The 10,000-nt window shown below is 42.5% G+C and overlaps 1 protein-coding gene across 4 annotated transcripts in view; it reads left to right on the top strand.

Annotated features, from left to right (window-relative positions):
* Nucleotides 1-10,000, top strand: part of LOC125039799 (serine/arginine repetitive matrix protein 2-like) — a 117,455-nt gene that overhangs the window by 39,562 nt on the left and 67,893 nt on the right. Inside the window, exon 1 of one of the 4 annotated variants that reach the window (XM_047634086.1) lies at nt 9,711-9,818. The exons of 1 other annotated variant lie outside the window; for it this stretch is intronic. The gene's annotated coding sequence lies outside the window, so the exon portion shown is untranslated. Of the gene's footprint in view, nt 1-9,710; nt 9,819-10,000 lie in introns of those variants that run through there. 2 more of the 4 variants (XM_047634084.1, XM_047634085.1) reach the window with 2 other exon arrangements.

Genomic DNA, 10,000 nt, shown 5'->3' with positions numbered 1-10,000 from the left:
GTAAATAGCAAGACACACACACACACAAACAGGCGGCCTTTGAGACACACGAGCAAAGGAAACGACTTTTCTCCGGCATTCTTCAAGACGTTTTGTATGGGAGCCATTTTTAGAATTTTATTTTTGGCCTGTGGGAAATTCCTGACGAGAGAGCTGTGTGTGTGTGTGTGTGTGTGTGTGTGTGTGTGTGTGTGTGTGTGTGTGTGTGTGTGTGTGTGTGTGTGTGTGTGTGTGTGTGTGTGTGTTCGTGCGTGCGTGATCGTATTTTTCAGGGAAGATTAATTTAGTCATTATTTTAATTAATGATAATAGTGACTGTATCTACCGCCCATTCTTTCATGCCAAAACCTCTTATCATCATTATCCTCAATTACAATAGTGACAAGAAAATTGTTCATGGTAATCAACAATAGCCTTGGTAATAATGTTGTTATTAAGATTATTATTATTGATATTATTGTTATTATTGTTGTTGCCATTATTATTGTTAGCAGCAGTACTATTAGTAATTGTAGTAGTAGTAATACTAGTATTGATGGTATTATTATCATTGTTATGTTATCTGTATTATCATTGTTATGTTATCTGTATTATCATTATTATTGTCATTATCACTATAATTTTGATAATGATGATGATAATGATAATGGTATTATATTGTTATTATTATCACCATCATTATTATTATTAGTATTAGTAGTAGTAGTAGTAGTAATGTATGTTATAATCATTATCATTATCATTATCACATTTTGTCATCATTACGATATGCTGATAGTGAAGATAGTTACTTGCTCTGTTTGTGTACATACTGATAATGTTACAAGCTGAATTTCTGCTACACCCATTACACCCATGGGAACACATTCCTAGTTGACGCAAAGCCAGGCCACGAGAACACGCCTACGGAAACCAGGAAACTTCTCCAAGGACGAGCCAGCCAACGGAGAAGGAAGTCTGCCGAGGAATCCCGACCAGGAAAGACAGCCATAAGGAAGACAGCCAGAGAACAAGGAAGGCGGGGCGCGGCGGGCAGGCCGACCGTCCGCTCCTGCCGGCACTCCGGGGGCGGCGCGGCGTGTGCTACTTGGCAGACGCCGCGGAAAAGCGTGAGCGCCGCCGAGTGTGTCAGTTGGCATCGTGTCAGCAGAAGCCGCAGCAGCAGTGGCACCCAAATGCCCTGAGGAAGGCAGAGAGAGAGAGGCAGGCAGGGGCAGGGAGCAACCACGTGGCTCGGGAGTGCACCCTCTACCCCCGTTTTCTTCTCTACACCTGTTTGTTGTTGCACCTGTGGGGTCTCTCTGCAGGGGGTGCTTCGGCAAAATTATTTGTTTGGATGAAGTGCTGTCTTAGAGGGCGAGAAAGGAGAAGAATATGGGAACGTGCAAGGCGAATGGGAGTTTTAGGGCATTTTTGGGGAGATCCTTAAGTGCGCAATGCTTTACAAAATGTACCAAGACGTTTGGATTTGTTGTCGATTTGTGCTGAGGCGAAAATGGTGATGGTAATGACGATGGCGATGGTACTACTTCTCCTGATGATAATAGACATTGTCAGTTTATTATTTAGAATATATATCGTATTTATATTTATTTATTTACTTGATGTATAATTTTGTCATGTTATTAATATTACTCTTTATTATCATTAATGTTGTTTTGTTATTTTTATTATATTTGTTAGTAGTAGTTGTAATAGAAATATTATTAGTATTAGTATTGATATAATAATCATGATATCATCATCATCATCATCATCAATATAATTACTATATATCATTATGTATGGTTTTTGTTTTTATTTTTTTCCTTATATATCATTTTCCATCTTATTATTCTTATTATTTATTATTATTGTTTTATCAATATTATTGTTATCACTATTATTATCATTACTATTGCTATCATTATTATGAATAATGTTGTTGACGTTTTTTTTATTTTTTATTATTATTCATATTATTAGGACTACTACTACTACTCTTAATGCTATTACTCCTCTTATTATTATCATCCTTCTTATTCTTCCTCTTATTATTATTATTTTATTGTCATCATTATTATTACTATTATTGTTACCATGTCTTTTATTATTATTATTATTATTATAATTACTATTATTATTATTATTACTATTATTATTGTTGTTGCTGTTGTTGTTGTTGTTGTTGTTGTTGTTGTTATATATTTTTACTATTAGCGTTGCTCCCCTCCCTGACGAAGGCTCGAATCCACTCAGGTGGAATATTGCTTTGCTTTGTTTTTCCATCAGTTGTTAGTATCATTGTTATCATGATTCTTGTTTTGTGTTTTAGTACTGCAATTATCATTATTATTATTATCATTATTATTTTATATATTCTTATTGTCACAATTGCTGTTTTGTTATTGCTATCCAGGATTAGAAACTTTCAAACTGGGGCATATATATATATATATATATATATATATATATATTAGTATTTCAGAACCAATGGATAGCAACTCGGAATTACTTTTTCTCTCAATTTAGAACTTTTAGAGTACAGGCATTTCAGGAACATTCATTTATCGATGGTAATTTTGAATCGCCGGTAGATAAGATAGAAACAGAAATCATTTATTGTCTATTTTATATAGTGTACTCAAATGTCAACACCTACGACTGCTATTATCATCATCACTATTTTTCAAGATGGAGTACGTGTCTGCTGGCGAAGAACGAGAGAAAAAAAAAAAATTGATGGATACAAAACATGACATGTAATTTGCGTTTCTTGCGTGCGTGTGTGCATATATGCATTTCATCTTCTTGCACAATAACCATGGCTCGCCTAATGATGACTGACGGCCATTTTGAAGCGCAAATATGAGGTTGAAAACACCTCCGAAGAACAAACATTTTTCTCTCTCGTTTCTTGTCCCTTTCCATTAGTCCATATTACTTTCTTCTTCTTTTTTTTTTTTTTCTTTCCTTTTTTAACAGCGTGCGTTGGATCCTATATCTCTCCTGTGTATAATTTTAGGCTACAATATTTTTTTGGCGGGGAAAGGCAACGAGAGGAAAAGAAAAGGCAAAAAAAAGGAAGCAAAGTCTTGGCATGGCAGACCCAGAATGGCGCCAAAACTCCTCGCTCTTTCTTTGTTGACCAAGATGCAAATGGCAGCCATTTAGCGTGGATACCGATCAGCTACTGGCAGTCGACGTCTCTGATTATTTTACGCCGTTTCTGATTTAATGGGATTAAGGAAGGAGGATGTTCAGAGAGAGAGAGAGGGAAAGAAAGGATATAAATTCGAAGTATGGTGTACCTGCGTGTTGCAATAGGAACGTCGGTTGGATTTTCCCCTCAGATTGTGGCCTTGTGCAACACGGCCAGCGAATCTCGGTGGCATTTTTGGCCCGACCAAGCTGTAAGAATTGGGACATAAATTAATCATCCGGGGAAAATTTTATTGGGTGTTATTTTTACGGAAAGTTTTATTGGCTGTTATTTTTACTAGCGGCTTTTTTTATTGTGAGTAATTCAAGTAGTTTCTGCGGACATTTTTACGAAGGCGAGAACTACGTACTTCTCTCCCTGGTGTTGGCTGTGCCTTCTGAGAACCACTTCATCCCGTGCATTTATGGAGAAGACGGATATTTCCTGATCTTAATTACCCGGGGTTCTCTGACGAATCATCCGTTACCGAACAAAGAGAATATGAAAGGGTAAGCCCTCAGCTAAGCCTGTGATTAACTCTTGTGCGAAGCTGTGAGGTCGGTTTAGATGCGTGAGGGTTAGGAGGGAAGGATGGTAGGAAAGTGAAATGCTGGTTCCTCGAAATATTATTCTTCCTGTCCGCGCCGCCATTAACGTTTTGTTTTCGCGCCTTGTATTTATGGCTTAGTGCTTGTGTCGATCCGGGCTGGTGGAAGATTTCCATATATGGACACACGTGTTTAGAACCTTGTGATTTATATGTCTCTGTTAGAGGGAGAGGGGGGAGGGTAAGCGATTTATAGAAGTAGCCACAGAAGAGTCTCATGCAGTCAAAACCAAGTGTTCCAGCTAGCAACACACATTTCACAGAAAACACAAACAAGATAAAGTATATGAAGCATACACCCGGCTCCATCAAAATTGCCCTTCGTCATCTCTCGCTAAAAGGAAAAGAGCCGCGCTAACACAGGCGGCCATGAGGGCAGGGAGGAGCTCAGTACGTAAGCCTACACGCATGGACGGGGCGGGGGGGGGGGGGGGGGGGTGGGCAGTCGGTATTCAGCTCTGGGTATGAGCATTGGCTCTTGGATCCTGGGTACAGACAGGAGGCCGCGGGCATGGGAATGACATATGGCTGTGAGTTAGAGGTCTCAAGCCGTAGGTATGGGTACTGAGAACTCGGTTCCTAAGTAAGGGCAGAGTCGTGTCTGGTTGTGGGGTATGGGTATGGGTAACACGCTGAGGACCTGAAGTACCGCCCTTCCCATATAGGGATGCCCATGAAGCTACCCAGACGAAGGCAGACGACCGTGCATCTGTCGTTATATTTCTCGTTGGTCGCGGATCGGTGTAGGTTAAATGGCTGATGCGGCGATAGCCCTAAGTGCTCGTTGATAGCCTTAAGGTGTTTTGAAATGCTTAGTTGGAGGAGTATGCAAGTTTGGCCTTTAGAAACTGAGGTTTATTGTTATTTTGATTATTTTTTTCATTGATAATTAGGTATTTTGTTTCCATTGGTGATACGTTCACTCGGTAAAAGTATCTTCAAGAATTTACAAACTGTAATGTAAATCAAGGATATTTCTTTGGGGGAGGATAAAAATAAGGAGAAGGGGAAAGCAGAATAAGAGTTAATTGCTTTCTGAATGCGTCGACAGCCAATGATTAATGCGAATGAACGAAAGAGTGAAAGAATTATCGTTTTCCTACTCGCCCGTAGTACACAAGGACTCATAGGAGTGGCGAAAAAGGAACCAACAATGAAGGAAGAACAAGAACCGAAATATATATATATGGAAGAAGGGAGAAGAAGAAAGCGAATAGAAAGTAGGAAGACTAAAAAGAAGAAAAAAATGACGGAGAAATTATGATGACTGTAATTCCGATTATGATGATGGTTGTATTGTTAACAGTAATAATAATAATGATAATAATTATAATAATAATAATAACAATGATGATCGTAACAATAACAATGATAATGGCACTGGCAGTATTAATTATTATGCCAACGCTCCCTATGAAGCATTCTTAACAGTCTGCGCGTCACGTCTCCTCCCCTATCCCTCCCCCCACACCCCTTCACTATACCCACTATACCCTCTCCTACCAGTACCCCTACCCTCTGCGGACCCGCCCCTCCCCTTAGCCCACTGCACCACTTACTCATCATCCCCCCCCCCCCTTATCTCTCTCTCTCTCTCTCTCTCTCTCTCTCTCTCTCTCTCTCTCTCTCTCTCTCTCTCTCTCTCTCACTCTCTCTCTCTCTCTCTCTCTCTCTCTCTCTCTCTCTCTCTCTCTCTCTCTCTCTCTCTCTCTATCTCTCGCTCTCTCTATCTCTCTCTCTCTCGCGTCCCCTGTTTATGGAAATCCAGTGTTTATGACGGCAGTGGGACTTGGGTACGCATGTTAGAGAAGGACGGAAAAGGGGGTGACAGGAAGCTTTCTGTGAGTGGATAAAGTGAACCAATCCGTCTTCATGAGGAGTTATGAGGTACTTTTGTATGTTGCGGTTTTTGTGAGGGATTGTGAGGACGCCTTGTTTGTTTCTCTGGTTTTGATGTTGATGCCTTTTGGTGTTTTATAGGATTTTGGGTCATTATTTTGTTGTGGTTTCGTTATCAGGGTGTATTGATTGCGGTGGGAGTGAGGGTGTGGGCGGTGTTTGTAGTGTGAGGATGAGTATGCGAAGGTGAGGTGAAGACGCCCGTGTTTATGTTGTCCCGCGTGACTGATGGACTGCACGACCCAGCCCGTCACACCCACATCGGTGTAATTCCTTCTCTCTCTCTCTCTCTCTCTCTCTCTCTCTCTCTCTCTCTCTCTCTCTCTCTCTCTCCCTCTCTCTCTCTCTCTCTCTCCCTCCCTCCCTCCCTCCCTCCCTCCCTCCCTCCCTCCCTCCCTCCCTCCCATCCTCCTCCCCCCTTCCCCCTCCCTTTCCCTCGTATTCACCCCCCCCCCCCCCCCAACCGAGTTCCTCAGCATCTTCCAGCTATCGCTCTTATCTACTCTTTTATCCTCTTTGTCCACCTCTTTTCTACCTCTCCATTTCTCTCTCTATTCCCTAGACACCTTAGCCGTTTTGTCTTCACTTCCTCGGCCCTCGACCATTTTGCGACGCCCAGGCTCCGGTTTCCCTCACTGCGAAAACTAATTAAGCCTTTGAATAATTCCGAAAACTTGTCCAAAACTTGCATAACAACAAATGCACACGTGTAACTACATAGTTGAAGGAGCAGGAGCCGTGTAAGCGACTGCTCCCCAAATAAACTTGCAATGTTGCATAAATGTACGGGAAATACGTATATACATCAGAGAGCGAGACATTATGTGCGTGTGCGTGTGTATGTGTGCGTGTGCGCGTGTGAGCGCGGGTGCGCGCGTGTTCGTGTATGTATGTGTGGGTACATATGTCACTGGGTAGATGAAGTACCAGAGTGATAGTCGACGGTCCATTCATAATCTGACAAATGAATTGTAAATGCACTGTCCTTTTCAATTATGTATTTCCTCTCCTTTTCCTCTCTTCTTTATTTGCCATTTCCATTGGTTCTGGATGCCCCTGGAATGGCGAGCCGCGCGTCGATCGGTACCCGTCAGGCAGGGCCGCTGTATGAAGGTACACCGGGTTTTAATTCCGTATATGGCTGCAGCAGGAGGAAGTTCTTTGGCCAGCCGTCGAGAACTGGTTTCTGCTGGGCGTCCCTCCCTCACCCCGGGGGCGGCCGCTGCTTCTGTGTATTCATTCTGCCCTCAGCTGACTTTTTGTACTTTTACTTTTATTATATATGAGTTTTTTTCACTATTTCTTCGTCTCTCTCTCCATCTCTCTTTCTCTCACTCTCTCTCTCTCTCTCTCTCTCTCTCTCTCTCTCTCTCTTTCTCTCTCTCTCTCTCTCTCTCTCTCTCCATCTCTCTTTCTCTCACTCTCTCTCTCTCTCTCTCTCTCTTTCTCTCTGTCTCTCCCTCTCCCTCTCCCCTTCTCTCTTTCTCTTCCTTTCGTGTACCATTGCTCTTTTTATACCGATTCTTCCATCTGTGTTTTTTTTGTATTAATCGTATTTTGAATATTAGATCCTTACGAAAAAGAAGAGAAATAACGCAACAACAGCTTCCGTAACAGTGATCTATTTTTAGAACTCCATTTGAATGAGAGCGCCAAAAGAGAAGCATCAAAAATACTGGTCAGGTTTCCGCCGAAAAGAGTTCCCATGTAACCTGTGTTTCTCTCTCTCTCTCTCTCTCTTTCTCTCTCTCTCTCTCTCTCTCTCTCTCCTCACTCCTCTCTCCTAAATCCTCTTTCGCCTCTCTCTCCTTCCCTCCCTTCCTTCCTTCCTTCCTTCCTTCCTTCCTTCCTTCGTCTCTCCCCCCCCCCCCCCCTCTCTCTCTCTCTCTCTCTCTCTCTCTCTCTCTCTCTCTCTCTCTCTCTCTCTCTCTCTCTCTCTCTCTCTCTCTCTCTCTCTCTCTCTATCTCTCTCTCTCTCTCTCCAACCCAACAAGTGAAAACCATTTCCAAGAATTTTGTTCCGCGGGGAGATATTAGTGTCACTAAATATGTCACTTTGGCGTATGTGCATCCTATTTTTGTCGGGCGGGCCTCTGGTGCGTCGGACCATGTTGTCAGTCACTCTGCAGGGATGACGGATGACTAATTGTGTAAACGGTGCTGTGGGCGAGGGGAACGTTGTGGGCTAGAACCTTCTGGGAGTAAAGTACGGAATCGCACGGATGTGTTTATTAGAGTGATGTTTACGGGAGGTGCTGCCTACTTGTGATAGATTGGTTAAGTGTTACTTGTGTGTGAGTGTGTGAATAGTTCATTGGGTATGTGTATTGTATTAATGTTTGTATTCCTGGGGTTTAGGTTTTTATTTCAAGGATACAACCGCTTGTTTTGCTGTTAGATTGACCGTTTTTTTGTGTGGTTTTATATCTTGTTAATCCCATTTATGTAATAACTAATATGTAATGAATAATTGTTATGATAATTATCACTTGACATTCTTACTAATATTATTATTCGTAACATTTGTAGTTGATGTACATGATATACTGATATCGGTGACAAAAGATGTTTACCAAAAAAATACTATCACAATAACGGCAATGCATCTGCTTATACAGAACAATGACACAGACTGGCACCAGAAAGCAAATCACAAGCATCACCAGAAGAGATGTCATCACGCGCGTAAACAGACACATGAACACACGAAGCACTTCCCAAGAACACAGGAAACACGTAAAAAAAAAAAAAAAAAAAAAAAATGATGCGCCCTTCTCTTTGTCTCTCTCTCTCGGGTTAAAGAAAATGACCACATCACACACGCCCTTGCCTAGGGTCCTCTCGTATGAAAGTGGGCGGGGTTTAAGAAGAAATCAATAAAAACAAAGGTCATTGCAATTAAGGTGTGAGTTTAATGTATCGAGAAATGAATTAGTTTTTATGGAGGAATGCAAGTGTCCGTCGGATATATTTCCTTTTTTTTTTCTCTCTCTCTCTCTAATTTAATCATGCACGTGTGATGTTCACTTCGTTTGAGATTTGAATATTTTGCGTTGATTGATACTTAGTTTGAAGATGCATGATGTGTCACGATTCTTGGTGACTTTAATTATAGATTGACTCGTCTGGGAATGGAATTTAGCTCTGCAAGTTATTAGCTTTTTAATCAAATTATACAAGTGGTGAGCCAGTTAATTCGACGCGAGAAAGTGAGAGAGAGGAGAAGAGAGAGAGAGAGAAAGCAGAGAGAGATGAAAACAGAGGGAGGGAGGAGAAAAGAGGGAGAGAAGAGAAAAGAGGGGGAGGGGAGGGAGAGAGAGAGAGAGAGAGAGAGAGAGAGAGAGAGAGAGAGAGAGAGAGAGAGAGAGAGAGAGAGAGAGAGAGAGAGAGAGAGAGAGAGAGAGAATGAGAATGAGAGGGGAAAGTGAGAGAGAAAAAGAGAGAGAGAGAGTAGAAAGAGAAAGAAAGAGAGAGAGCGAGAGAAGAAAGAGAGAGAGAGAGAGAAAGAAAAAGAAAAGAGGGAGAGAGAGAGAGAGAGAGAGCATTAGTGAATGTTTATTTGTTTGACAAAAGGCGTATCTTATTTAAGACTTTGTTAAAGACTGCAATTTACAGAATAGATAATGACATCAACATCAGAATATATTCACAAGTGACGTCTGACGCTCATCAGATGTCACCCGAAACACGTTCATCATATCACTCACAAAACGCACCCCCCCCCCCTCCTCCCTAACCCATAACCGACCATCTATTAACCACTACTAAGATCCCGTGCGCGTGGCTGCATGTGTCATAGAAGCCTCTAAGAAAGGTATTGTGGGGTTTTACTATTCCCTGTGTCTGAGTCACACGGCCGGGCTTACACGTTCGCTCCCTCTCTTCTCTCTCTCTCTCTCTCTCGGCCGCTCTCTGTCTGTCTGGGTGACGTCATTGGTTCTGCCCCCTCCCGAGGTGACGTCACGCCCTCACGCAGCCATTTAGGGAGTGGCCACGCCCCCCTCCCAGCCATGTGTGCTGACTCGGCCCCACTTGTCCGCTGACACCCCGGCCCTGGAGTACTGCTGACGGTGCGGCTCGCCGTTGCTTCTGTCCTGGCCGAGAAAAATACTTACGAACAGAAATAGTGATGTAAGTGCGGTCTGTTTGCAATCACGTTCGGAATGCCCGAGTTGCCAGCGGTATTTTATCTGGCGTCGATTTTTCGTCCCACAGTGCTCGAGTGTTTATCATGCATATCGTGTGATGCAAGTGTTGTCAGTGTGATGGATCTGCAATCGTCCATCATTACTTCGGATGTCATGCCCCGGGAT

This window comes from Penaeus chinensis, chromosome 27 (genome assembly GCF_019202785.1).
Source record: "Penaeus chinensis breed Huanghai No. 1 chromosome 27, ASM1920278v2, whole genome shotgun sequence".
Classification (NCBI taxonomy): domain Eukaryota; kingdom Metazoa; phylum Arthropoda; class Malacostraca; order Decapoda; family Penaeidae; genus Penaeus; species Penaeus chinensis.
Note: the sequence above shows the minus strand (reverse complement) of the source record. Positions and strands in the feature narration are given on the sequence as shown.